Source organism: Heloderma suspectum, chromosome 11 (assembly GCF_057233095.1).
Source record: "Heloderma suspectum isolate Gila_16-S chromosome 11, 16-S_ref, whole genome shotgun sequence".
NCBI classification, from domain to species: Eukaryota; Metazoa; Chordata; class Lepidosauria; order Squamata; family Helodermatidae; genus Heloderma; species Heloderma suspectum.
Window position 1 is genome coordinate 43,940,003 of NC_139468.1, and position 26,363 is coordinate 43,966,365.

The 26,363-nt window shown below is 49.8% G+C and overlaps 1 protein-coding gene across 8 annotated transcripts in view; it reads left to right on the top strand.

The window, feature by feature from the left end:
* The first annotated feature begins 11,145 nt into the window (after positions 1-11,145).
* The window catches only part of ZNF710 (zinc finger protein 710), a 33,899-nt gene continuing 18,681 nt past the window's right edge, over positions 11,146-26,363 (top strand). For 2 of the 8 annotated variants that reach the window (XM_084817702.1, XM_084817694.1), the window contains exon 1: positions 11,158-11,854. The gene's annotated coding sequence lies outside the window, so the exon portion shown is untranslated. Of the gene's footprint in view, positions 11,855-16,966; positions 17,136-17,497; positions 18,078-26,363 lie in introns of those variants that run through there. The other 6 variants (XM_084817695.1, XM_084817693.1, XM_084817696.1 and 3 more) reach the window with 6 other exon arrangements.

The following is a 26,363-nucleotide window of genomic DNA, read 5'->3' on the forward strand; positions in this document are numbered from 1 at the left end:
TTCATAAGTTCATCAGTAAAAATGAATGTTCGCCAATTGCAAATACAATATTAGGCAAGCCTGGCAGATTCAAAGTTATAATTAACATTTTTCGGGTTAGCAAGTATGTGACAGAATGTATACATGTCATTGAAACACAAAGATGTCTCAGAGTGAAATGGAACTAATGAACAGTGACAGCGAAACTGAAGGTGCCCCAACAACCTCAGTGAAGAGAGCTGGACTCTGCTGAAACAGATGGGCGGTTGTCAGCATCTCATGCACGGTTCTTTGGGCTGCTAGAATTTATTAGTGTGTCAACAGTTTTTTTCCCCCTTAAACAATGGAAGGGAAATAACCGCTTTTAACTTTTTACAGAAATTCCAATAACAATTGCTACATAATATAACATTTAAATCACATTAGGTATGCTTTAATTTCCCCCCTCAAATATTTCAGGTCAAATACTTGTGGTGTATTGGGACAAAAAATTAACACTGGTCCTTTTTTAGGCTTTGTTTACTAAATACAAATACAACAGTCATGCTAAATTAGATCTCTGTAGGGCATCAGAACATTTCCAGGGCAAATAGAAAATTTTCTGATGCAAATGACCCTATTTGCACTGGAATTTTTTCCAATTCAGAATTCTTTGGAAAACCAGAGCACTGCATGAATGTACCAGCCAGACTGGACTGAAATGTAAGGAAAGGCAAAGAGCCTGTGCTAGAATCACAGGTCTCCCCCTGACCCCTGGTGACAAAGCACTCCGAGATACCAGGAGGGAAGGAACAGCCCCAAAGTGGTGGTGCTTCCCTTTGTTGTTGGCTGTCTACCACTATTTCTGCCACTGCTGCCCTTGCCGAATAGCACAGACGGGCATCACATTGCTCCCCCTTCGAGTCTCCTACAGCATTCTGTGCTGCTGCAGCAGCCTCGCTCACACCTCACTCCCCCACTCCTTGTGTGCCTACACACTGCACAGGTGGGGAAACTGCTGCTGGGGTTGGGCCACCCAGAAAAGCTGGACTGGAGTTGAGGGGCAGAATGGGCAGCAAAATGGGTGGTGGTGCGGGCAAGACTGCAGGAGCAAGTGGGGGCGGGGAAATGAGGAGGTGCTGAGACCCACCTGGAACAGCCTGCACTTTGGGAAGCACTGGATTAGTTGGGTGAGGAGATGAAAGGCAGATCTCAAAGGCAACCATGCTGGACAACATTTGGCTGAGCTCAGGCAAACTGCTATTAACAGATACACTCTAACTGTAAGAAGGCATGCAGAGGCCTATGTGAGCGCTGCAGCAGCACCCTAGATTGCACTGCAGAAAACAGTTTTTAGGAATAATCTAAGTTGAGTAACAGTAAAGACATTGGATACTTCACTCTCTCTCTCTCTCTCTCTCTCTCTCTGCTCAATGCAGTCGATGAAGGGTCAGATGCAGCTGCCCAGGCCACGCTCATCTCTGCCTGTCGCCCTTTCCATGTTCTCTGGGTGGCCGAGAAAGGGAAGCAAAGGGGAAGCGGTTGGCTGCTCTGTGGAGCATCTGTTTTTAAAACTCTGGCTGATTGGCTGAGTGCATCCTCCATGGTGCCTCTACTCACCAGCAGAAGCAACGGTTTGATCCCCCTGATTAGCCAGGGAGCTCTCCTGCCCATAGAGTGGGTTCTGCAAGAGCAGAGATCTCTCTGCCCCAACTGCCTCGCCTCTGCTGCCTATCCATGGGGAATGTCTCTGATCCATTTGTGCAGCCAGCAAGCACAACATGGAGGATGGGTGAAGGACTGGCTGCTCGGCTGCGAAGAAAGACAGGAAACATGGCAGCCACACAGTTAAACAGACACACACATGCAATGCAGGTAGGAGGGATCTCTTTCAACAAGTCGGTGGCCCCTGCCCTTAAAGTGACAATGTAGGGATCACAGAATCATAGAATAGTAGGGTTGGAAGGGGCCTACAAGGCCATCGAGTCCAAACCCCTGCTCAATGCAAGAATCCAAGTCAGAGCATCCCTGACAGATGGCTGTCCAGCCTCGTCTTGAACGCCTCCAGTGTGGGAGAGCCCACTACCTCCCTAGGTAATTGGTTCCATTGTCCTATTGCTCTAACAGTCAGGATGTTTTTCCTGTTGTTCAGCCGGAATCTGGCTTCCTGTCACTTGAGCCCATGATTCCATGTCCTGCACTCTGGAATGATGGAGAAGAGATCCTGGCCTTCCTCTCTGTGACAACCTTTCAAGTACTTGAAGAGCGCTATCCTATCTCCCCTCAGTCTTCTCTTCTCAAGGCTAAACATGCCGAGTTCTTTCAGTCTCTCTTCATAGGGCTTTGTTTCCAGTCCCCTGATCATCTTTGTTGCCCTCCTCTGAACCCTCTCCAGTTTGTCTGCATCCTTCTTAAAGTGTGGTGACCAGAGAGCTTCAGCTATTGGGCGGTATAGAAATGAAATAAATAAATAAACTGGACACAATACTCCAGATGAGGCCTAACCAGTGCTGAGTAGAGGGGAACTAGTACTTCCCGGGATTTGGAAGCTATGCTTCTATTACTGCAACACAAAATGGCATTTGCCTTTTTTGCAACCACGTCACATTGTTGGCTCATATTCAGCTTGTGATCGATAACAATTCCAAGATCCTTCTCGCTTGTAGTGTTGTTCAGCCACGTATCCCCCATCTTGTAACTGTGCATTTGGTTTCTTTTTGCTAGGTGCAGAACTCCCTATTAAATGTCATTCTGTTGTTTTCTGCCTAGCGCTCCAGTCTGTCAAGATCACTTTGAATTTTGTTTCTGTCTTCCAAAGTATTAGCTATCCTGCCCAATTTTGTGTCATCTGCAAATTTGATCAGCATTCCCTGCACCTCCTCCTTCAAGTCATTCATAAAAATGTTGAAGACCACTGGGCCCAGGACTGAGCCCTGCGGTACCCCACTCATTACCTCTCCCCAGTTTGAGAAGGTCCCATTGATAAGCACCCTTTGAGTCCGATTCTGTAGCCAACTGTGGATCCACCGGATCATTGTTTCTTCTAGCCCACTTTGAGCTAGTTTGCTCATCAGGATATCATGGGGCACTTTGTCGAAAGCTTTGCTGAAGTCGAGGTATATTACGTCTACAGCATTCCCACGGTCCACAAGGGAGGTGACTTGATCAAAAAATGAGATCAGATTCATCTGGCAGGACTTGTTCTTGACAAATCCATGTTGGCTTCAAGTCATCACGGCATTGTTTTCAAGGTGCTTCCAGATGGATTGCTTTATCATCTGCTCCAGAATTTTCCCAGGGATTGAGGTCAGAGTGACTGGTCTGTAGTTCCCAGGTTCCTCCTTTTTACCCTGTTTGAAGATAGGGACAACATTAGCCCTCCTCCAGTCATCTGGCACTTCACCCATCCTCCATGATTTCCCAAAGAGAATAGAGAGCGGTTCTGAGAGTTCTTCTGCCAGTTCCTTTATTACTCGAGGATGCAGTTCATCTGGCCCTGGAGATTTGAACTCATTCAAAGTAATTAGGTGTTCCTTGACCATATGCCTATCGATCTCAAGCTGCAATCCTGCCCCTACAGCCTGTACTTCGCCTTTGCCAGGGGGGTCATAGACCATCTTTTGGGAGAAGACTGAGCCAAAGTAGGAATTAAGCACCTCTGCCTTTTCTTTGCCATGTTATCATTTTGCCATCCTTATTTAAGAGCTGAACCACCATTTCTTTCCTCTGCCTTTTACTATGCACATAGCTGAAGAAAGCCTTTTTGTTGTTTTTAGCATCCCTCGCTAACCTCAGCTCGTTCTCAGCTTTAGCCTTCCTGATGCCATCCCTGCAATTCTGTGCTACCTGCCTGTACCCTTCCTTCCTTTGTTACTTGGCCTTCTTTCCACTTCCTATATGTGTCCTTTTTTGTTTTCAGGTCATCCCTAAGTTTTATGTGAAGCCACATTGGCTTCTTCTGTTGTCTTCCACCTTTTCTTCTTGTCGGATGTGCAACACTGGGAATTCCGTTCCGTTTAAGCCTGACATCATTCCACAGCATTTCCGTTCTGGTAAGTGGCGGCAGACTGTAGGTTTTTTTTTCTGATTCCAGAAATATTTTGCACATTTTTTTCCTGGGTTCCACCATTTGCGCAAATTTGGGGAGTCTTGAAACGTGCGCCAATGGTGTTGTAATTTTTTTTAAACATATTTTTAATTGGCGATCTTGTGCAAGTGCACACAAGTCCACCTGTCCACTATGAAGCCCCAGAGAAATATTCTTATCAGTGCCCTTGCCAATTCCATCCTTCCCATCGCACTTGGGGGGTGGGGGGAATTGACAAGTTCTTTGACAAGTGCAGAAGTCACCGGAGCCAGAATATTGGCTCAACTCACTACAGAACAGGTTGACGCCAGTGGGGGGAAACAGAATGAAATCTGCTGGGCTGAACCGGAAAAACCTGTCATGTTTTCACTCCCCAAACAGAATTCTTATACATCCCCATAACAATGCCAGTGGTTTTTTGTTTATGTAGCTCTGATTTCAATTTGTCATTGCATTCTATTGGTACCGCTGGTTGTTTCTTTACAATCACTGTAAGAAACCTGGTAGGGTGCACAGGCCCAGATTCTTAGTTATTTCTACACACAGTGGCTACTATTGGCCTGCAAACACAACCATGACAGTGTCATGACACACACACACAAGCACTGGACTGGACACAATTCAATCCCATCTGGCAGAAAACGCTCTCGTGGATGTCCAGCTGTAGGATTTGGGATGGGCCCAAAGGTTATTGTAAGGTGCACACACCCAGCCCCTTACTCTTTCTAACCCCTTTGGCTATTATTGGTATGGGTGTGCCATCCTTTACCGCGCCCGAACAAAGCATTAGGTGGATACGATTCAAAGCCAACTCATGGGCGCATGTTTGTCAGGGGTGTCTCATTTGAGGTGGCCCATAGCTTATGGTGGGGTTCATATCTCCAGTTCCTTATTTGTAATTGCCATCTTGGGTGGTCTGGTTAAGGTGCATTGCACAAAATGATGGCGCTGACTAGAGAGGATTACTGCTTATCTTGGTCAGTCCCCCAACCATATACACACTGGAATAATACAACCCTTATTTTGGGGTGCTGGGACATATCACATTTAGGTCCTTATTTACTGACAGAGCTCTGTTTCAAACTTTTGTGCAAATAAGGAACTGTGAACTAGTAACCAACTTCAGCATTGCTGAAAAATGTGACAAAGATATAACAGGTTTTCAGGGAACCGGTATTCCCTGTTCACCCCTCCTTCTAGGGTATCAAGACCCCACAGTGACCCACCTCACAGCGCTGTCACAAGGTATACTCAGATAACATAGGTGAGATGGTCTGAACATTCTAAATGCTTATTGCTAAGCAGAGGAACCTCCTACAAGGTGGACACCAATACCCAGGAAGTGCAACTCCCCTGCAGAGACCCTGTTCTTCAAAGTGGAGGGCAAAACCTTTCCTGTTATGGGGGCTGCCACCAGAACCTGTCCCCTACCTGACACTTTGGAGATGAAGATGATTAACTATCATCAAAATGCAAGTTCTACCTTTTTATAAAAGAAAAATTAAAATAAACAGTAAAATAAATTTAAAATGTACAGCAATAAATAAAACAACAATCACTCCAGTGGGATAAAATAATCCTAAAGGCAGTATTCTGGGCAGCCTGAAACAAAAGGGTCTTTGCTACCCTTCTACAAGTGAACAGCCATGTGGCCTGGCCTAGGGACCTCCGGGGGGGGGGGGGGGCTTTTCCAAACCGTGGTGCCATAACTTAAAGGCCCCCTCTCTCTCGGATACTACCCACCTGCTGTTTTTTTGATGGGAAAGCAGGGACAAAGCAGGGCATCAGAAGAGGAACAAAGTACTCAGGTACACTCATATACAGGGAGACAATTGTTGAGATATTCTGGTCCCAGATCATTTTTGGCTCGAATTGAACCCAGAAGCCAATTGGCAATCTGTGGTAGGTGGAACAAGATTGGTGTAATGGCTCTAGTCAGCTTCTGTTTGAACCAACTGAAGCTTCCAGACCATCTTCAAGGGCAGCCCCACATATAGCACATTACAGTAATCTAGCGTGGACGTGGAGGTGACAAGAGCAGGGATGACTGAGGGCAGGTTTGTTTTGTTAAGTTGAGGGCACAGTTGGCATAGAAGACAGAGCTGGTAAAAACCAACTGGCCAGTGCTGCCACCTGGCTACAAAGAAACAGGCAAAGCCCAAAGTTCTCCCCAACCGCAGGCCTGCTTCTTCTTCAAAGGAAGTGCGATCCCATCCAAAACAGGCTGCACACAGACTCCTAGATCAGCAGAGATCCAGGCGAATACTATCTCCATCTTGCCTGGATTAAGCTTTGGTTTGGTTGCCCTCACTCAGTCCAAAATTGTGAGTTAACAGGACTCTCCTCCTCAGCTACAAGAGCCCCAAACATGACCTGCCAGAAATCCTGAGAATGCATTTGTGTAAACGCACCTAGGATCCCGTTGTAGATCTTTAACTCCCACACTGTACCACAACCACCAGGATTCCTAGGGGGGATATGGTGCTTGTTGTGTAGCTATGTCCCTTCACTGGCCCACCTACAGGGCAGAGTCATGCTGTATTTTTCACTGCAAGCCCCAAGACAAGAGGCAGCATCCGAATAGGGAGGAAGATGAGCAAGTACCCCAGACAAGGTCGCAGCAATCCTTTCTGTGCCTCTGCCAAATATTTGGCCTTGAGCATATGAGGTCAAATTCATGGGGGGTATGGCTATCAATGGCTACTAGTCATGACGGCTATATGTTACCTTCAGGTTTCCAAGGCAACATGTTTCTCAGTACTAGGTGTTCATGGGGAACAGAGGGAGGAAACGGTTACCCTCACATCCCACTTGTGGGCTCCCCAGAGGCACCTGGTTGGCCACTGCAAGGGAACAGGATGCTGGAGATGGGACGGGCCACCTTGATCCGATGGTCCAGATTCTTCTTATGGCCTTATAAGGAGCCTCTTCTTCCTGATAGCAACATCCAAGGAATGATGGGAAACAACCAGGAGCTGTCCCTCCACAGCCCCACTCTCACTACTGCAGAGGAGAAGAGTCAGACACAGCAGAGGCTCCACTAGTGGAGGGTCATTGAGATCATATGTCAATGACCCCAAAGATACTCCCTGGCTAGAGATATACCATTTCTGGACACTGTGACACCATGGCGGGAAAACTGTTTGGTTTTCCTCTTCTCCATTTCCCTTCCTCCCACTGAAAAAACACTTGGGGAGGGGGGGCAGGAATTGAAATATCTGCAGTATTTATCTTTTATCAAACCTAAATTTATTTTAATACTTTAACAGTGCAGTCCTAAGCATGCTTATTTAGATGTTTCATTGAGTTCAATGACACATGCTGCCTAATAAGTGCATTTAGGATTGCAGCCTTATAGCAGGGTTGCCTTTTAACAACCTCACAGGATCACTGGGAGGATAAAAAGAAGGGAGAACAATGTATGCTTGAGCTCCTTTAAGGAAGTGTACAGAAAAGTGTAACGAACAAATGCACGCACTTTTGAGTCAACATGCTTAGGTTTGTGCTATTAGGCGTCTAGAGTCCCCTGGACTGCAAGGAGGTCAAATCAGTCCATCCTAAAGGAAATCAACCCTTTCCAATCTGCTCATTGGAAGGGCAGATACTGAAGCCGAAGCTCAAATATTTTGGCCACCTAAGGCGAAGAGAAAGCTCTCTGGAAAAGACCCTGATGCTGGGAAAGGCTGAAGGCAAAAGGAGAAGGGGACGGCAGAGGATGAGATGGTTAGATAGCATCACCGATGCAATGAATATGAACTTGAGCAAGCTCCGGGAGAGAGCGCAGGACAGGAAGGCCTGGCGTGCTATGGTCCATGGGGTCACGAAGAGTCGGACACGACTGAACATTAGGCATTTAACAGCACAATCTTATACATGTTTATTCAAAAGTAAGTCCCAATTTGTTCAAGGGGCTTACTCCTAGGAAACTGAGCACAGCCTGGTTCTGAATAGTTTCTCATAACAGAAATCCGTGGCGACCAGTTCAAGCATGTCTTATAGCAGAGGCAGCTTCCACCAACACACAAAGGCATATTTCTGGTGATGTCTATAAGTTGGTGCTATTTCCACACTGTTTGTAGCACTTTGTTAAGCACAAATACTTGGCTGCTGTGCCTGGCTTCTTAGTGGCTGCACAAGTACGCAACAGCATGCAGGCCCATGACACTTTCATCGAATAAGCAGTAGGGCAAAGCAACTCTGAATGGGCAGAGGATTGCAGCTTAATTAATAAACCTTAGTTTGTGTTAGTTGGGAAAATAGCCTAAAAAGAACCAAGACATGAAAACTGAAATGCACCAAAATTATTTCCTAGTCTTAGAACCATCATGCAGACCCCAGTATCAAACAGAAACACCTTTGACCTCAGCCTCTGTGATTCTGTCATCAGAATACTCTTCCTACCTGTCTCATTGTTCTATATATGTTTCCATAAGCCAGGAGTGTCTGGCCCTCTTTCAGCCTAAAGGCCAAATTTCATTTCAGAGAAGTGGGGGCACATTCCAGTGATGGGCAGGGCCAAAATACCAGCATATTTTACCTTAAATCTCTTACTAACCAGTAACTTTACAAACCTCTTACTAACTTAGGAGACTAACTTAGTTAGTCTCCTAAGCCTAACTAAGTCTTAGGAGAGGCATCTCAGCTTTTCTGAATGGGAGGGTGAGGGAAAAAGCTAGGAAACCACCAAACCATCAGCAGTTGGGGGAAAGGGGACTGGCCTTCTATGGAACCCCAGAGGGCCAGATTGGGACCAGAGGAGGGCTGGAGCTGGCCTGGAGGCCTAAGGAGCAGCTCTGCTTTCCTTTTTCCAGTCAGTGTCCCTCAGGGATCTGTTCTTGTTCCAAGGCTTTGCGATGACACATTTCAGAAAGATGGCCTTTCTTCTCTGCCTCCTCAGTATAAGTTCTGGTCGTCTCTCTCACTTTGACTACAGCAATCCTCTTCCCCTTGGACTTCCAAGGTCTCCCCTTGCTCCCATTTCCATCCAGCATTCTGCTGTCTAAATCACTGCTCTCACACTGCTCAGATCATACCCTTCCTTGAATTCCTCCACTAGCTTTTTCTCCACTCCTAGATCCAGCATACACTCCCTGTCCTTACGGTGAAAGCCCCACCATGGCCTATGCCCTTCCTTATATCACCACAGTTCTATCCCAGTGCGTGACCTTGTTGTTCCTTAAGTTCCATCAGCCTCCACCATGTCTTGCTCCCTGAAACTCCACTGTTTCTGCTTTGCTGCCCCTAGAACTGCCTCCATGAGACCAACTCTTTTACTTCCTTCGACCAACCTTTCACAGGAAGCCTGTGACAAAACCACTTAGGCCCCAATCCCATGCACACTTACTTCCAGGTAAGCCCACTGAACACAGTAGGCCTTACTTCTGGGTAAACATGCATAGGACTGCACTGTTAGTTACACAGAATCATTGTATTGGAAGGGCTTTTGGAGATCATCTAGTCCAACTTCCTGCTCAATGCAAGCTCTGAACTGCAGGATGCAGGTACAGCATCCCTGACAGGTGGCCACCCAGCCTCTGCTTCAATACCTCCAGCAAGGGAGAATCCGCCACCTCCTGAGGGAGTCTGTTCCACCGTGGAACAGCTCTCACGGATAGGCAGCTTCTCTTCATGCGAAGGTGAAATCCGCTTCCCTGCAACTTCCACCCATTGGTTCTCGTCCTGCCCTCTGGAGCAACAGGGAAGATGTCTGCTCTGTCTTCTGCATGGCAGCCTTTCAGACATTTGGAGACAGCCATCATGTCTCCCTTTAGTCTTCTCTTCTTTAGGCTAAACATACTCAGTTCTTCCAACCGTTCCTCAGAGGACTTGGTTTCCAGAGTTGGTCACTCTTCTGTGGATGTACTCCAGTTTGTCAATGTCCTTCTTAAAATGGCACACCCAGAACTGGACAGAGTACTCCAAATGTGGCCTAAGGCAGAATAGAGCAGAACTATTACTTCCCATGAACTGGCCACTCTGGTTCTGTTAATGCTGCCCGAGATGGCATGAGCTTCCTTAGCCGTCCCCATGCCATAGGTTTGTCATCTAAATGCCATCATTACATGTATAACCCATTCCCTCCTAGTAAATAATAGATCCGTTAAAGACTGGCACAATTCAAGCTTATTCCTCTCATCAAGCGTCTGAAATCCATCGCTCCTTCCCGGAGCGCTCACTCTGAAATTCAAGGCCTACGCCAGATGAACGGTCCCAGGGAGCTGGAGGAGGTCTCTCCCTTTTCGCTGCGAGCTCGCTCCTCGATTCGGCGGGCGCATTTCCGAACTTGCATCAGCTTCTTTGTTCGCAAGGGGGGGGGGGACGCGCGGGCCAGCCGAGTCGGGGCTGCGCGCGCCGGTCTCCGCAGCGAGGCGCCGGGCGGGAGGCCGCGCCCCCGCGGGGAGGGCCCCGGTGGAAGGCCGCCTGTCCCGCTGGAGCCGGGCGCCCGCGCAGAGCGGCGGCCTCCAGGAAAAGCTCGCCCGCCCGGGAAGCAGGCGGGCCGGAGCAAAGGGCCGGCCCGCGGCGGCGGCGGCGCCGGCCCTTGGCGCTCTCCCGGCAGAGGCGGCGGGGCGGGAAGCCCGGAGCGGTCCCCGAGCGCGCGCGGTGCGAGACGCTGCCAGCCGCGCGAGGCGGCGGGCTGGGCTCGGCCCGGCCCCGGGGCCTCGCCCGCCCGGGCAGCGCGGCAGGCCGGGCGAGCCGGCGCCTCCGCCGCGGCAGCAGGCGCCCTGCCGGGCCTCGGTCGGCGCGGACCCGGGCGCGCGGCCGCAGGGGCGGGGGCGCGCGGCGCACAGGCCCCGCCCCGGCGGCTGAAGGCGCCGGCGCCGCGCCTGCGAAGAGGCCTCCGCAAGGCAGTTCGGCCAGGGCTGAGGCGCCTCCGGGCCCGCCGAGGCGCGCCTCCCTTCGGCCGGAGCGCGGGCAGCGAGCGCCCCTGGGGGCGTGCCGGGTGGGCGGCGGCGGGCGGGCTTCCCTTCCCTTCCCTTCCCTTCCAGCGACGGAGGAGAGTCGCGGAGGGCGCAGGGATTGGCTGATGCCGAGCTAGTGGTTTGGCTAGCGAAGGCATTGGTTGGCCGGCCCGGCTGAGGGCGGGAAGACTGGGGCCCCGCCTCCTCGCGGATGAGCGAAAATGGCGGGAAAGCGGGGCGCGCGCTCCTTCGCGCACGTCGCGGGAGTGTGGCCCGCGGGCCGTTGATCCCGCGCGGCCGCGGGGGGCCTTCGGGCGGCTCTTGCTGCCTCCGCCGGGCGGCGGCGCCTGCCCCCCGCTCCCGCGCTCCCCCAGGCTGGCATGTTCGCCAGCCCGGCGCGGGGCCGCCGAAGAGAATCCCCCGGGCGCGTGCAGTTCTGCGCGCGCGCTTCTGGAGCCCGGCGCCGCCGTAACCACCCCGGAAGGGGCCTGCGCGTGCTGCCTCGTGCCCGGCCTCGCTGGGCGCCTCTTGCGGGCGGGGGCTGAGCTGCGGCCCCGTGCCTCGCTGGGTCGGGGCCGCGCCTCGGCGCCCACTTGCGGCACGGCGGGCGGGCGCTGCAGCAGGAGGGGCGAAGGCGGGGCGGCCCGCTCAGGAGTGCGCTTGAGGCCCCGGGCAGGTCTGCCTCGAGGGCCTGGCCGGGGGGCGGCTGCTCGGCATCGCCGCCGAGGCCTCCCCGCTTCCCCGCCGCCGCCGCAGGCGGGCTGGGGGGGCGTATGCCAGCGTGGAGGCCGCCGCCCTCCTCGCGCGCCTTCGGAGTCGCCGGGGCTTGGTGAGGGAAGCGGTGGCGGCGGGAGCCTCCTGATGGTGAGACGTGCCCCGCTCTGGCACCGGTGGACCAGTGAGTGCTCTGGTAAGCGCAGCTGGGGCAAGAACGCCCGGGCTCGGAGTCCTGCTGGGCTCCGAATGTGTTGTGACTCCCTAGGCATGATATCCTGGGCCTGGGGCTATAATGGAGGGAAGGCTGCCTAAAAACACCTGGCCGAAGAGTGATCAAAGCGAAAATTCAGTGGTAGGAATGATGTGGGACTGGAAATAAAGCAAGATACAGTAATGCCACTATGTTGTGGATCTCTGGCAGGAACCAAATGTCGGTGTACATCTCAAAGAGGATAGATATTGGAGAAATGCATATTATACAGAAGAGACGATTGACCAGTGCTTGAATTACAGGGGAAGCAAAGGAGCCTGCCCCCTTTACCTTTTGTGACAGTCCCTAGTTACTGTTTAAAGAAGGCTATGAAGGGAGGGCCATGATTTGCCTAAAATGGGGGGGGGGTGGCGGCTTGGGGATTCACTACACCCCCTTTTCTTCCATAATTTGAGCACTGCAGTTAAGAATTCAATTCCTTCATTGAGTTTTTCCCACTGGATGGGATGGCGTTGCTCTTAAACCCTTGTCCGCTATGCCGACAGGAAAAAATAACACTGAAGTCAGTAGGGAACCTCAGATGGTTGCCACTCCACCCCTTCCCTCTCGGTCTTCCCAGCCAGAGTGGAGGTCCTTCCCTCTGGCCTCCTGACTACTAGTGTGATGGTAAACCCAACATGTGAGATACCTGAAGTGGAGGGTGGGCGAAGGGCTGGGAAAACAGCCCACCTGGGACAATGAGCAGAAAACAATCAACAAAATGAAGATGGGTAGCTGTATAGGTTGAAGGTGGTTAGTCTACACAAAGTGAAAGGTATCCTGGGCCTGAGTTACCTGGGCTACTATGCTGCACAGTCTCAGATATGTGCATGTGTCTCTTTGCAGCGCTGTTCCCTGGGAGCCCATTGCCAGAGTTTGAGCTCAAGATCTCAATTTATTATTTGACATATTTATAAACTGCCAATCTGCCCATTGGGTGCTCAAGGCAATATATAAAATTCAGACAAAAACAGCAATAAGCAGAATAAAACTAATACAAACTAATATCTGCCTTTTCACTGAAGTATGGCTCCACACAGAGAGAGAGTCCATATGGAGCTGGAGAAGGAGAAAGGGGTGTAGCGTGTGCCCTTGGAGATTAATACAATTGTTCCATACCAGGGCTCTCTTCTGACTCTGATGTCAGGGAGTTGTCTGGAGCAATGGGCCTGGGCTCTAGTCCTGCTCTTTTTTCCACCTAAAGTCATTGTTATTGTCAGGACCTCCAAAGCGTAGCCTCCAGCAGGCAAAGCCCACATGTGCCTCTCCAAGGTGAGACCCGTATAACTAGGTGCTGTGTTCCTTGCCGTACTTTCCTTTCCCCCTGAGCTGCAAGGCAGCTTGCGGTGTTGCCTGCTGTGAGCTTGCCATTGTAGCTTCCTTTTTTGTGTGTTCATGTGTGCCCCCTGCAAAAGCCTACTTCCCAACATATCATGGATTTTGTTGGGGTGGAGGCATTGTTCTTGCAGTGGCTGGGCTCAGATCCTTCTCGTGGGAAGCGCATGGGTGCTCCAATGGTGTCTTATCCACAGAACCATAGTGATTTGTGCAAGAGGCGGTGCAGAAAGGGGAGCCTCTCATAGAATAGTAGGGTTGGAAGGGGCCTATAAGACCATCGAGTCCAACCCCCTGTTCAATGCAGGAATCCAAGTCAGAGCATCCCTGTCCAGCCTCATCTTGAACGCCTCCAGTGTGGGAGAGCCCACTACCTCCCTAGGGAATTGGTTCCATTGTCGTGTTGAAACAGGAAGTTTCGCCTCATGATCCTGTCACTTGAGCCCATGATTCCGTGTCCTGCACTCTGGGATGATGGAGAAGAGATCCTGGCCTTCCTCTCTGTGACAACCTTTCAAGTACTTGAAGAGCGCGCTCTGTGGCCTGTTGTGTGGGGACATGAGGTCATTTGGATGTTGCTGTGCCCCAATAGGCATCTTCCGTGCATGGCTGACGTAGGTGTGTTGACAATGAGCAGCACTATGATGGGCGGGTGGGGGTGACGTGTCCAGGAATGCAGTGGGTGTGCCTGTCAGTCTTTCTGCTTCTGCAGCTATTGTGTTGACTGCTGCTGGGGTGCTTCCAGATGAGGCTTTTATTATACAATCCATTGCCTCCTTCACAGAATTTTACTGGGGATGGGGGGCAGATAACATCTTCTACTCATTACTCTCTTGTGTTTTCCCACCACTGCTTGCTTCTTTTTTTTTTACCATGGAAGATCTGTTAAAGAAAAAAGGCTGACAATCTGCACAAGGCCTTTGGATGGTTAGCTCAGTGGGCACTTCTGACATAGCAGCTACCTAGTTTTCCTATAGAGGAAGAACCACAATATTTGCAGTGTAGGGTATATAATAGTGGAGGCTTATTAAAGGAGCAAGGGAGTGCCCTTTTAGTTAAAAAAAAAAGAAGATTCCACCATTGCAAGCCTCTAAATTCTGTTGCTTATAAAAGTGACTCCTGTTGAGATAATAACTTGAAACTTGGCATCTGTGATATACCTAGTGAGGCCTATAATTCTTCAAAATTTCAAACTGATCTGATAAAAATTGTCACAGGTATAGCAAGTTAAAAAGTGCTAAAATTGATAACATTTGCCCTTTTTTACTCTTATTTGTGGCACAGCATATATAATTCTTTAACATTTTGGTGAAAACTACTAATGTATTACATTCAGGCTTTGAGGAGGTGCCTTTCATTGCTTTGGTGAAGTTCTGAGCAGCGGTTCAAAACTTATTAAGGTTTTGCTATAGCCTGTGGCAGCAACTGCTGGCAAAGTTCTGTCATGCATCCTCAGTTTCGTTCTGAAGCTAGAATGTTTCCATTACTCCAGTGTTTTCAAAGGGTTTTGCAGAGGAAATGTACTGTATTATATGTTCAATGCTTATTCCTTTAGTTATGGAATGTTGCTAAACAGATCGGGACCGTAGTGTGCTTAGGGAGATTTTAACCCTACCACCACACCCAACCCCCATTGGTTCCAGTCTGGATCAAGCCTCCCATGCCAGCAATTTACGTTACATTACAACTGGATGGCTTTTTGGCAAATTGCAGGCATAGGACAATGGATTAAAGCTTCCTACCTCCCACTCCAGGGTCCTCACCTAGGTTCATCTTTAAAATAATGCCATTTAATCATAAGGGAATGTGTGGGTGTGGGGAATGCACAGGTAATGGAAGCAGAAGGATCAGAGCCTCGTACCACCTTTCCAAAAGCAGAAATGTAGCATGAAGATCCTGATCCCTGCTTTTCCTTTACATTTAGTAGGTAAGGGAAATATGTGGATTGGGGCCCACATGCTGACTTTCTGAAGGCAGAAATCTTTGCTGTTTTCTGTGTGGTAGAAAAAAGTGTGCAAGGATTGTGTCTTGCACAAGAGGCATTCATATATTCACGCTCTAGGTAAGAGCATGATTAAGATGGTTCTGAGAGTCTAGCCCTAGTCAGTTCTGCTCACATGTAAATTCTACACAGAAGGAGAAGTGGGAATGAGCTCAGCCCTCCCCCCTTGCTGTTCTTGTTGCCTTCCACACATGGACAGTGATTGCCTGCAAAGGGTACATTTCTCTATCCATGCAAACTTCCTGAGGTTTTAGAATCCTGATGTTTGACATAAATCAAGCATGCCCAGTGCATTTCTCCTATCAGCATTCTTGTTAGTGAGAGGGGGTACAGGAGACTGTCAACTGAGTGGGGTAATTTTGGGGGCTGAGGGAGTCATTCTGCCTGACATATCACTTGTGAAGAGAGTGAGGAAGAGAAGGCTACATGGGAATCCTGTGCAGTCTTACTCAAGTAAGCCTTTCTGAACATACAAGAACAAGTTTACTCTTTTATACATATATATCCTGTTAATGGCTTGTTTGTGGATTTCCCCCCTGAACTCTGTAATAACAAGTTTCCTTTTTAAACGTCAGGGAAATTCAGTGATTAAAAAACTGCTGGTTTAAGACCAGAGCTAAGGCTATCTCATGTTGGCTAAAGCTCCACACAGCTAGGAAACTGGAAGCTGAGGCTGATGCATTAAGAGATGTGCCCTGTGATCAGCAATGATGTTGTGCAGTGTCACAAATTGTGTTTGCTTACAACTTATCTGTCATGCACCCACTTTCCTTGGTCTTTCCAGATGGGATGGATGGAGGGCCTGGGACTAGCAAAAATGACTTGCGTTGGCCTAGTTTTCCTGTGAGTTGATCCACTCCTGCTTGTTGCTTACTTCAGTAACTGGCAGGATGGGCTAAACAAACCTTCCTGAACCTGCTGCCCTCCAGATGTATTGAACTGCCCCACAGATGCTTAATAAGGCAATACAGGACTAGTGGGTCATCTTAGGTGGTACCAGGCACTCTGTCCTCCCCATCTGGATTTGGGTCCCACCTATAAATGGGAAGAGCATGGCTAGTGGGGTTGTTTGGTTTGTTGCTTTTTTATAGTTAAATGTGATGTCACCCAATGAATTGACAGCCAGCAGGTTCAAGAGGGGGAAGGAAGCAGTCTTTCACTCAAGGCATATTTTGAGTCAGGATAGCTAAATGTGCAGTAATGATGGGTGCCACCATCATGCCCTGAAGTACAACATGGGACTAGATGAACTTGGGGCGAGGTCCAAACTGGCAAAAACACCCTCCTGCCATCCTTACTTAACCCAGACATCTCTATTTCCCAGCAGTGAGGGGTGGGGCCCAAGCTCTCTCTCGTCCTCACCAGAGCTCCTCACCTGAGGTGGTGAGAACTGACTTGGCGCACTTGCAAACCTAACTCAGGAAGAGAAAGGAGGATGAGGAAGGGGGTGGTGGTTAGGGGTTCAGTACGCTGGGAAAAGGGAAGAGAGAGAAGCTCTGTGGGGCGGAGGGAGAGAAAAGAAAACTTGGCGAGGACCGGAGAGAGAGAGGAAGTGCGAAAACAAAAGCGAGATAAAAGGGCTGCTGCTGCTGCTCTCGCTCTCCCTCCTCTGCGCCTTTCTTTTTCTCTCTCTCCCTTTTCTCGGAGCGGGGTTAGGAGGGGCTGTTTTGCATCCCTTCACGTCAGCCCTGCCTCATTCCCTTCTTCCTTCCTGCTAGAGAGAGAGAAAAGAGAAGGGGAACTGCGAGCAAGCGAGGAGCAGCCGGCAGCGCCCAGACCAGGAGCAGCAGAGGAGAAGGGGTGCGGCGGCCTCGCCCGCCCGCCCGCCTCGCCTCTCTGAAGTAGGGTTGCCCGCCCCTGTTGCCAAGCCTCTCCGGGAGTCCCATGGTGAGTTAGCCGTAGCCCGGCCAGCTGAGCCTAGCGTGGCCAGAGGGGAGCAGGCTTCGGAGGCGCGGGAGGCCGCCGCGGAAAGCCCCGCAACAGGCCCGGTGGGCTGCCGCCGCCGCCCCCTGCGCCCATCCCGGCTCGCCGATGCCAGAGGAGGGCGCGAGAGAAAAGAGTGATGGCGCCTGGAGAAGGGGGGAGGAGGGGGCGCGCGCGCGCGGGAGAGGAGGGGAGGGGCGCGCGCCCGGCCGGCTCGAGCCGCGGCTCCGCTGGGCTCGCAGCACGTGGGGCGCCCGTTCGACGCGGCCCCCGCCCCGCGGCGCTCGCTGTGCCGCTGCAACTTTCCCCTCCGCCTGCGAAGTTTTGCTGCGCAGGGGGAGGCGCCGGCATGGCCCGCTGGAGCGGACCCTCCCTGGGCGGGCCGGCGGCGCCTCACCTGTCGCCGCCTCTGCGAGGGTTGCTTCCCCGAGCAGCCCTCGGGAGAGGGATGTGCCTGGCCGCGGTGAACTTCCCTGGAGCTAGTCACCAGAGAGGAGTGCAGGGGGAAGGCGAGGAGCTGCCGGCTGCTTACAGGCCAATCCGATGCGCGGGGGCTGACTCGACGTTAGTCCTCCGAAATTCCGTGGGGCTTGCTCGAAGGGCTCAAGACTGCAGTCTATAAATAATCGCTCCCACGTTTTTCTGCCTGCTTCTGGCTGGCTATGGCCAAGCGCAGCTCTGAAAAACCTTGTTGGAACTGCTGCAAAGGACGGGCCACTTTGCCCTTTTGGCTGCCTGAGACCTCCTGTGCTGTCAAACGCTAACAGAAGTTGGCAATTTTGTTTTCTCCACTGGTTTTGTGGGCTGCCGTGCTGGGGTCTCGCCTGATGAAAGACTGCTGGGAAGGGGTTTGTCCTCATATGACTCGGTGTGATGTCCTGGTGCCTGCTTGGCTGTCTGGCTGAGGTTTGTGCCTCTTGCCTCTTTTAGTGGGTCTTTAAATGCATTCAGTCCGTTGCCCACAGGGCTGTTCTTGCCAACTGGGTTGGGTTGCACAGTTACACATCTTGGTCCTCTTCCCTGTCCATGTGCCTTCCTCCCCCTCCCTTCCAGAACTACCCAAAAAATAAGTCTTTCAGCAAAGCAGACTTGCGAAAGTAGCAGACCATGCTGAGCCATACAGTGACCTCCCCCAAGACGTTGATTTTTAAAAAATTCTAACAGCATTGTAGACACCGGGTCTTCCTGAGTTCAAGTGATTATAGCTAAACAGAACAGAGTGGCCATGTAAATTCTTCCCGTGGACATTGACCTTGAGTAAGAAGTGTGTACTGAGCAGGATATTCTGTATGCTTCAGATGGATTGTAGCAGGCAATACAGGAAAGGCTAGTGGTTCACCATCTCCCAAGGACTTGTCTAAAGGTGAAACCCTGAAGAGATAATAATTCAAAGATTCACCTTTTAATCAATGCGACTTTAGATTTCCTATCTGCTGTTTGGAATGGCATCTAACTCTTTAAGCTCCATTTGCAACTGCATGTGGCAGTCAAAAGGCTGTCTAGTAAAGACTGAGCTTCCATCTCAGCATAGCTTGAGAGTAAAAGCCTGAGAGTGGGAGAAATACCTACAAGAATAGATTAGTTCTTACTAAGTATTGTGTTCAGCAAAAGCCAGGACTATATTTCATTTGAGATAATATGTTGGTATTAATTGCTGTTTGGTTTTTTATAATAGTAGAATTAATATACAGGTTTTTCCTAATTGCTCAAGGCACTTCACATACATTATCTATGTAATGCTTACCTTTATATTCAAGAGGGGATGCTGCAGCTCAAAGAGAGTACCACAGCTGTCAACCTCCAGAGGCCAGTGTCCATTTCCTTTGGAGCTCAGAGATGGATTGCCTATGTGGAATAGCTTACTGGAAGGTGACATTCCTAGGAGATATACCTTCTCAGTTGTTGAGGGGGGGAGGGCACAGCTCATCCAAAGCATGCACACATTTTCTTTCCTTTAAGTTCTCTTTCATTTTTCTGTAGAATCTTACAATTGGAGAGTGCTTGAAATGTTTTTACATATGGGGAAAGAACAGAGGATGTTAAAAGTTCACTGGAGACTTTGAAATTGTTTATCCCTGTGTTTGGGTGCTACAAAGTTTTCTGGATGTATGTGTTAAGGTTAACGAGAGAAGAGGGAGAGCGATTGTTTAGGTTCCAGCTGCAGGTCAGTGGTTCTGAAATGATGTGGTGGGCCCTTCTGAAGTCTGGGGAGCAAGACCCCTGAAGGTGTGGTGTGAAGTTCCAGGAAGAGGATCTTGCAGCAGGCAAAGCTCCACTAACTATGGAAGGGGCAGCAAATACATGCTGCTTTGTGTGAGGATTCATGCAGATGGCTACTGGTTGGTTGTGGGGGCCTGGAAGGTAGAATACATTTAGGAGGGACCTCAACTTCAAATGGTTTGGGAAACCTCTTGCTGTAGGAGGTGAAGATTGCATCCAGTTTTAGAAGGGATCCACAAAACACCAGTGGTGGTTCCTCAACCACCTTGCTCTTCCCATATGGCAAAATGGTAGGGGAAAGTGGGTGACATAGTATGGTGGCTAGATATGTAATGGCCCAGTTTGCACTATCAAAGAGTGGCTTATTCCTCCCCACCCCTTCACATGCCAGGGGAATTTGCATAATTACCCTTGGCTGTGAGGTTTGTTGCATCTGCGAACCTGGCTAGGGTGGCTTGTAGGATTCTCAGTGGCTTGTTATCCGCAGCAGCAGCAGCCCATGGGTTCTGGGTGGCTTGGTACCTATGGCAACAAGCCACCCCGGCCAGGTTTGCACAACACAACAAGCTGCACTGCCAAGGATAATAGTGCAAATCCCTCCCGGCACACAACTGGCATGCATGCAGGGGGTGGGATGGGATAAGCCACTGTGGTTTGTTTCCCCCTCCTTGTTTGTGTGTATCCAGTTGCCGTGTGATGGTCCTGGGGTAGAGAAAAGGGCTTCTGTATGCTAAAGATTAAGAATTTCCCCAAACAGATGTTACACTTTCTGTTGGTCTGCGGAGCACCTATGCCTTCAGCTCCATGTATTGGTTAAAGGTGGAAAACATAACAAGGATATAGCATATAAGGTAGACTTGTCTTCTATTCAGGAACAGAAACATGTGAAATCCTTTTAATAACTAGAAAGTGTGTACTACTGTAGTTGCTTTCCCAGCAAAACATTTAGAATGCTTTGCGTCCATTCAAGCATGAGGTAGTACTGAAACTGTGAATGAAGGAGCCAGACAGGGCAGCAGTTTGCTTGTGCTGACCATCCCAGGTGATCAAATGCAGAAATAAAGAGGGGAAGAAGGAGTGCTAGAATTACAGAAGGAAGAATGCTTGCTGCTTCTAATTTTATCTTTCCTGTTTCAGTCTGCTTACTGGTGTGCGCGCGTGCGCGCGCTTACTGGTGTGTGTGCATACCAGCATGTATCCTCTGATATTTTGCAGTATTCACTCTCTCTCTCTCCATAGATAGATTTGCTCTGCCTTTCTATGATCTTGAATGCTGTGTACTTTGGTATAATTTCCTTAATGTTGTATAGACATGGGGTCTTCTCACTCTTGTCCCTTTGTAGCTGTTTTGTCTCTTAGATTTTCCTCAGTATTCCTTCTTATACCTTCTTTCTGCCTTGGCCCAGCCTGGAAGTGTTGGGAATTGTTGTCTGCCCCCTCCCATTGCCTAGCTTTGCCTGTGGGATGGGGAATGGGTGAGGAGTGTTTCCATGGGAGCTGTATTCCCTTCCCAGGATGCAGTTTGCCAGCTGTTCTATGGATCTTTTTTAAACACTTGAGATTAAAGACACTTTGGTTTCTAAGTGTTCCTGAGTAATAGCATTGAAATTAAAAGGATTGAGCTGAGGGAGTAAAATGAAATGTCTCCCTTGTAGAGACCTTTGTTTGGTAAACTTAATATGCTGCCCCCTTTCTCTCAAATGCTAAAATAAGGATGCCACCTCCCTTTTCTACCTTGCTGCCCCAGTATTCAATTTATTTCTTTGGATGTTGAATATCATTCCCATTAACAGCCTTGCTCATTATCAGCCTTTTGTGTATACCCGGCTCTCACAACTGATCCTTCTAATGATATCTCCAGCCATTCTGTGGTTTGCAACTACTGATCAGATTTACATAGATAGGCAAGTTCTAGAAGTATCCTGAGCTTGAACTTTGTCATTGATGTCGTCTCTGACATGCTATCCATTCTCTGTGAACTTTCCTTCCATTGGCAAAAGTTTGATCATAAAATCCAACTTGGGAAGGTGTGGAACAGGCAAAAGAAGTTTTGTCAGAAATATGCGGGAAATGTTTGTTGTCCAGCAGCCCTTTTTATTTTATGGTTGTTTGTTGGCCATTGAGTCTGCTTCTTGAGCACTGACATGGAAGTAAGTGAGCAGATTGTGGTTATTTCTCCATTTTGGAGATACAGATCTGGGCCTTACATTTTCAGCTCTTGTCCCTGGAGCAGTTAAGAACATCAGAAGAGCCTTCCTGGATCAAGCCAAGGATTCATGTCATCCAGCAGCCTTTTTCCAGCAGGTACCAGCCAGATGCCCCTGGGAAGCAGGGCATGAAGGCAATAGCCCTTCCCCCCACCTCTCCCACTGCTTGTCCCCCTGCAAATACTTTCCTCTGCACATCAATGTTGCAACAACAAATAAATATGGATAGATCCTTCCACCATGAATTTGCCATTGCTACATCTTGTAGCAGTAAATTCCTTACATTAATTGTGAGGAAGTACTTCCTGACTCGGCTTTCAATCAATTTAATTGGTTAACCCCAAGTTCTTGTATTATGGGACAGGAATAACGTAATTGTTTTTGGAAAATTTTCCACTTCCCTAAATTGACTAACATCTGACTTAGCATGTTTGTTTGACTTACATATAGGAAACAAACTCAAATAGTATACCATGTGAATTTTCTGTATTGTATGAGTTTCTTGAAAGTGTTCCAATAGCCAAAAGTAGTTGAGCTGAAATGTTTTATTAGTATCCCCATTGCCTTAAAGTACATTTGGGGTACAATCCTATATTCGAGTTATGCCAGCTCGGGGCGATAGGGTACTGTGGAAGCTCCACTACATTGGGAGAATCTGAGGTATGCTGGTGTAGTTTTGTGCCACCATATCTACACTGTGGCACAATTCTGCCAGCCTAAATCACAAAACAAGGATGAGAAGAAGGTAGGACAGGGAAGAGCAGACTTGTGCCAAATCTGGCACCCTTCCAATGTCAGATTCCTACATTGAGCAGGGGGTTGGATTCGATGGCCTTGTAGGCCCCTTCCAACCCTACTACTACTTTCTATTCTGTGTCATGTACAGAGCAGCTGTAAGTGAAATATCACCCATCTCAATGGAAAGCGAACCTACTCCCACCCTGGTACCCATGCTGCCACAGTGGCATACAGGACTTGACATAACTCTGCACCTAGTCTCAGCAGAGGAAGGAGCAGAAGGGCTCATTGCTGCATATTATGTGGGAAGTCAAGTGAAAGCCCCTGAAAAAGAACCTTATGTCTAAAACATGTTGGGCAGAATAAATATTACAGGCACTTTGATAATCACTTCTCTCTTGTTTTTGTGCTATATAGCTCTGGTCTTGAGCCATGAAAACTTAGAGCAGACAAAGGGGAATGTTGATCATGAGAACTATGGAGAAAGGGCACTTTACACAAACAGCCTTATCTCATAACACACATAGAAGGAGCACACTGCTAACACCTGGCTCCTCAAAACCCTTCCAGGTCCTCTGCCCAGGACTCTAAGACATAAACACCCAAGAGCAACTCCCACTCCATTCCTGCAGCTGAGGATAGAGACGCAGCACCCCACACACAAGTAAGCAAGGGACGGAGATTTATATGGAGTTCATTATGTGATTACTGTGCCTTGGCTCAACTATATTGATGGAAGAATCCTTCTTCCCCAACAGCTGGGAGCAGTGCCTCCCGCATAGGAGGCATAATGGTAAGTATGCACCCCCACATGCAGGTATTGGGATGGGGGGCAGCACAGGGACCTTGAGGCTTCACTCGCTTCTCATTCAGGTTTTGCCATGGCTGCTGGCGGTGTGGCGCTGTTCTGTGCTTTTTGGAGTGGTGTCTTTTTGCCTCAAGCTGTGTTCTGGGAATGTGGCAGACTTCACAGAGGTGCGCTTTCCGTTGTCTGCTGCATCCGTAGTTGCTACTGCCAAATGCTCAGAGGCACCTTGCCTTGCAGGATTGCACCATGGACACACGGAGCAAAGCAAACTGCCACTGAAGCCTCTTCCCGATGGGGAGGCTGAGGCAAGGACACCGGAGGAGCACTTGGGGGGGCCACTCCCCCTCCGTCGCTTCCTCGCAAGCCCTCCTGTGCCTCTGCTCCAGCTCTGCCCATTGCTCACCGCTCCTCACAGGCAGCTCTCCACCAGGCGAAGGAGACGCCTCCCGCATGGGCAGTTCCAGGCAGGCCCCAAGGGATGCGGTGGCAGGAGCACTTCCCGCTGTTCCTCCGGGGGATTGCCGCTGACTTGCTCCAGGCAGGCTCCTGCGCCTTGGCAAGTGCCACGGCAGGCACTTCGGCAGCAGGCCCAGGGCAAGTGGAGTCAGCGACGCCTGTCACACTGCTGCGTGCCGTGCAGCCGTCCAAGGCTCAGGAGGCCTGCCAGGGCCACCAGTTGGCAATCCCGCACACATCCTCTCTTTCGTAGCTCACACTCCACCCCTGCTGCCGTCCAGTAAAGGCTACGACGTTGCCACGCGTGTCCTTTGTTACGCGGGGCTGGCAGCCCCTCCAGTCCAGCCTTGCGTCAGTTGTCCTCAGGATGGGAGGAGGACCAGGGACCTTGCTGCTAGCAGAGCTCGGGCAGCCAGGCTCTGGGCATCACTGGGGGGCAGTCCCCTGAGTGTGTACAGCTGGGGTGGCTGCTGCTGCCCCATGTGTGAGGGCAGGGGGGTACAGCGAGGCCTGTTGGGATGGTAGCCAGCCCAACTGGCCTGTCAAACAAAGCCTGGGGTGGCAAAGGGCTGGCTGGCTCCTGTCCCACATGCTCTCTGGTGTGTCTGTGTGAGGGCCCCCCCCCCCGCCCGCCCGCCACCTTTCCTCATGGGATGTCCTCACCCAGATTGGAAACCGGGGCCTCCTGCCTGTGAAAGCTGAGATATGTGATTGGGTCTTTGGGCCCAGGGGTGACAAGTGCCCTGGGATGGCTCCTGCAGTGGCTGGGTGAGTACAGAGCTGTTCTGCTCTGTGGACTTTGCAGTGGGCTCTAGTGCTAAGACCTCCCTCTCTTTTGCCTCTGATAGGGCTGTTGCTGCCTAGGCATGCAAAAGAGGACTGGGGCCTTGTTCTTGCCATTCCTTCCAGGGTTGCTTGATCTTGCACCACCTGTTTCCCAGACCCATGATCTATGCATTGAGCTAGTGAAGGTGGTTCCTGCTGAAGCAGAACTTTGATTTTGCTTGTTTCCTCTCCTGGCTCCTCCCTTTCCCTGCCTAGCAAAAGGCTGATCCCCTTCTGTGGGTCTTGAGCCCTTTCCTCAAGAAAGACTGTGTAACCTCTCTGCAGTTCTCCTTCTCAGGGAGCTCTTTGGCTGCTGTGATATACTGCCTGCCATAGAATCATAGAGTTGGAAGGGGTCTTGGAGGTCATCTAGTCCAATCCCCTGCTCAATGCAGGATTCAGCTCCTGCATCCCCAACAGCTGCCCATCCAGCCCATTTGAAATCCTCCAGCAGAGGAGAGCCCACTGCCTTCCGACTGGTCTACTGCCAGAAAGCTCTTAATGTTTGGATCTTTCTCCTGGTTAGCTCAGCCTTCCCCAACAGGATGCCCTCCAGGTGTTTAGGACTACAACTCCCATTAGGCCCTGCCAGCATGGCCAATGGTTGGGGCTGATGAGAATTGTAGCCCAAAATATCTAGAGGGCACTGCATTGGGGAAGGCTGGTTTAGCTGAAATCTGCTTCCCTACACTTTGCACCTATTGATTGCAGTCCTGCCCTCTGGAACAGCAAAGAACAAGTCTGCATGACAGCCCTTTGGATATTTGAGCACTGTTAATCTCTGCACTACACTTACTCTGCTATTTCCACCGTTCCTTATAGGACTTTGTTTCTAGACTCGGCACCATCCTGCTCGCCCTCCATTGGGCACATTCTAGCTTATCAGCACCCTTTTAAAAATGTAGCACCCAGAAATGGATACAATACTCCAGGTATGGTCTCACCAGCACAGAATAGAGTGGAACCATTTCTCCCCATGTTCTGGACACTATGCTTCTGTTTATGTAACCTAAGATTGCATGAACTTTTTTTTTTAGCAGCTGCATCACACTGGTGGCAGATAGTTGATCAAAAGCTCAGTAAGATCCTTTTCATGTGTACTGCTGCCAAGCCAGGTCATCCCCTATCCTACACTTGTGCCTTTGATTCTTTATACCTAAATGGAGGACTTTACCTTTATCTCTGTAGAATTTCATCTTGTGGTTTCAGCTCAACGTTCCATCCTGTCAAGATCATTTTAAATCTTGATTCTCTTTTCTGTGGTGTTAGTGATCCCTCCCAGCTTCACATCACAGAAAAATCTTACAAGCATCTCCTCTAGTCATTCGTCTAAGTAATTTACAAAAAAAGTTGGAACAGCACAGGGCCCAGGACACAGCATTTTGACACTCCACTTGAGACTCCTGGCTGATGCTGAGCAATTAATGAGCACTCATTGGATACAGTTGCTCAACCAGCTGTGAAGCCATCTAACAGTAGTAGTAGCATCCAGCCCACATATACCACCTTGTCATCATGGATAGCATGGTATAGCTTGTCAACTGCTTTTCTTAAATCAAGATATACTGTGTCCATGACATTCCCATGATCCACCAAATTTGTAATTCTGTTTTTTAAAAAAGGAGAGGAGGCTTGGCATGATTTCTTCTTGATCAGTCCTGCCATCCTGTTGTGTAACATGCTCAAAAGGGTACTTATGAGCAGAGACTGGGAAGCATATAAGGGGATTCAAACTGCTGGGTGCAAGGATCCCGGGACTCTCGATTGCTAGCCTATTCCTGCCTGTGCCATAGCAATTGCTACTGTAGAAGGTGGTGTGGCATTGTCGTGCCAGACAGGGTGTGTGTGCGTGTGTGTGAGACGAGATGTCCTGGATGTGTCCCTCTATCACCATGAGCACAGTGGCTCCTCCTGTGTCTGTCTGACATGGGGGTGTTG